This window comes from Oratosquilla oratoria, chromosome 10 (assembly GCF_046742065.1).
Source record: "Oratosquilla oratoria isolate Oo_2021 chromosome 10, ASM4674206v1, whole genome shotgun sequence".
Lineage (NCBI taxonomy): Eukaryota > Metazoa > Arthropoda > Malacostraca > Stomatopoda > Squillidae > Oratosquilla > Oratosquilla oratoria.
In genome coordinates, this window is record NC_134786.1 from 14,910,694 (window position 1) to 14,913,796 (window position 3,103).

Consider the following 3,103-nt stretch of genomic DNA (forward strand, 5'->3'; position numbering starts at 1 on the left):
ACAATATGTGAAACTACATGATGCCTTGCTGCAATGGAAGCGGAATACTATTCCCCTTTCACCGCGATGCGTCATGTTGAATTCCTTTGCAATGCAAACTATTACCTAACTTCCTTCTGTCTCGATTCTCTGTTTGTTTATACGTCAGAGAACTGCATAATTTGTCAGTAAGCTATATGCAGCACTATACCGGTCGATATGAACGAAGCTGTGGTTTTGCCTCGGAACACAAGCATGCTATATGTCTGGAACAGACGTTCTCATACTGGAGTTCATGTTTTCTTTGAAAGACTATCCTCTTTCGTAATTTATTCCTTTCTTTCTTTTGCCGACGATTGGTAGTCTTTATACCGTGATATGCATCAATGCCATGAGATGCCCTGATTTATTTTGTATATTTGTTGTGTTGCAGTACTTGGTCAGTGTCATATATTTATATTTTTATCATGTGAATTATTACAACTGTGTTGTCACGTGACGAAAGAACTCATCTGCATAGTGATCTGCATAACTACTTATTCTTACATAATTTTATGTTGAGAGGTTTCATCTTCATCGTATTCTTTCATATGCTGGAAACTTTCTTGGAGCAACTGCTAAATATTGGTAATAATCGGACATAAACCTAACATGTTTTTTATAAAATCTATTCGAACTGACAACAGACATGTTTACTTACATAAAAGTAGCCGATACAAACAAATACATTATTTTGATTCCATGCTCTATTACATATGATATCAAAAGCGGAAGGATTTTGTATAGATATTCTATAACGTATAAAGTATTATATGTACGAATAAAAGCTAGAGTCCAGGAACAATGACGGGAAAAGTAAAAAGCAACGGACTCAGAAGCAGGTAATTTAATCCTGACGTTTCGAGCCGTGTCCGAGGATCGTCCTTAGGAGTTACAATGGAGAGGCATTTTATCCTTCTTTATATACAAAAAAAAAAAAAAAAAAAAAAAAAAAAAAAAAAATATATATATATATATATATATATATGTATATATATATGTATATATATATATATCTATATATATATATATATATCTATATATCTTTATATATATCCGTCACAGTTACCTAAGTGACCAAATGTCATTCTCCCTCTCCACTTGGGTAACTATGACGAGAGAATGAGATCAGCCCGCGGTGACTTCACCAAGTGTACCATATGTATTAATTTTTTGTATGTAAAGGAGGATTAACTGCTTCTCCACTGTAACACCTGAGAATGATCCTTGGACAGGGTTCGAAACGTAGAGATGAAATTATATGTTTCTGTTTCCGGTGCTTTTTATCTTTTACATAAATTATTATATATTCAGAGACAATGAAATAATAAAACGTATAGGGTTCTACTCAGTGATTATGAATCCTGACCCAGTTCTTCAAATGGGGTTATCAAGCTTGATATGCTATGTTAGCTTGTGTAACGAGCCAGAAATAAATAAATTGGAACAATTGCAGTAAATTAACATTTGATATCTCATCAAACATTGTTTCTCTGAAACAAATAAAGAGTATTAACAAATCACGCTATACTGTGACTTTGAAAAATACTACAAACAATACTGGAAATGGTATTGAATAAAAAACGACAATTCTTTTTTGATAATTGTGACTACAGACTGATTGAGAACTTAGAATTAAAAAGAAAAGAAAAACTAGAAAGAAAAGTTTCGAAACCTAGAAAATTGCGAATACCAGGAGCACTCAGTTACAAATAATTAATTTTTTCAAAAAAAAAAAAAAAAAAAAAAATCCAGAGGACCAATGTCGGATACCTGCAGGTGAAAGTACTATAGGTAATATTTCCATTATCCTGTATGGCTGACATTCTCTCCGAACTGGGCAAAAGAGTTCTTTTTTATTCATTTCAACTGAATTTCTTACCCTTTTCCACACATGGGGAGCTGATCATCGGTAACTGATACCTTCACAGACCCACACTGATACAACGCAGTCAACAGATCAGTTTTGAAGATCGTTGCTAGCCACTGTGGGCTGCGCCTCCAATTGGTGAATCTGGAAGCAACAGATAACTGAACTGATTGATTCTGAACCTCGACATTTCTAATATTCGTAGCAGAAAATACCAAAATGTATAAAACTGTGGATACTGGAAGGGTTTTCTAACATTCCATTATGCATTCGAGCATCACAGAGCTATACGTATTCAGACATATAGAGTACTATGGAGAGTGTCTTGTATGTCTCCGGGGAGGAGCTGGTGGTTATGCTGTCAACATGCACGAGTTGATTATCATATAGATTGTCTTGGCGTCCCTCATACCACTTCAGATGTATGGGCGCCCGGCTACCCGATATATATATATATATTTTACTTTTAGCATTTCTCTTGTATTCCAGTGACATATTTCCTCTCCTGTCCTCTCACCAGCGTACGTGACTGAACGAAGAATGTTGTATTGGTGATTAATAACATGCATTGCCTGTTCAGTTAAGGAGACTGTTATTTCGATTAAAGCATTTCGGTCATATTTTGAAAGGAGAGGTCGCGTTTATATGAAGGAAAAATAAGAAAAAATAATGAAAAACTCTATGTCACTGAAGATTAAGAATCAAGAACCAAGTATATTGCAATATTGGTAATGAAATTCTATGTCAAGATAGAAAAAAAAAAGAGAAAAAAAAAGAGAAAAGAATAGAATACATTAATTTTCCAAATACGAAGTAATTAAACAACACAAACTATTGCTTATCCCAGGTAATACCTTTCCTACTACAAATATTTCTGTATGTGTGTGCATGCGCGCGCGCGCGCGTGTGTGTGTGTACGTGTATGTGTGTGTGTGTGTGTTTGTGGGTTTGTGTGTGTACGTGTGTGTGTGTGTATGTGTGTACGTGTATGTGTGTGTGTGTATTTGTGCACGTGCGTGTGTGTACGTGTGTGTGTTTGTGTGCGTGTGTGTGTATGTGTGTGATGTGTGTGTGTGTGTGTGTGTGTGTGTGTGTGTATGTGTGTGATGTGTGTGTGTGTGTGTGTGTGTGTGTGTGTGTGTGTGTGCGTGCGCGTGCTTGTGCATGTGTGTGTGGTTCACCATGGTCTTGGATTACGTGTTGGACTTGTGATCG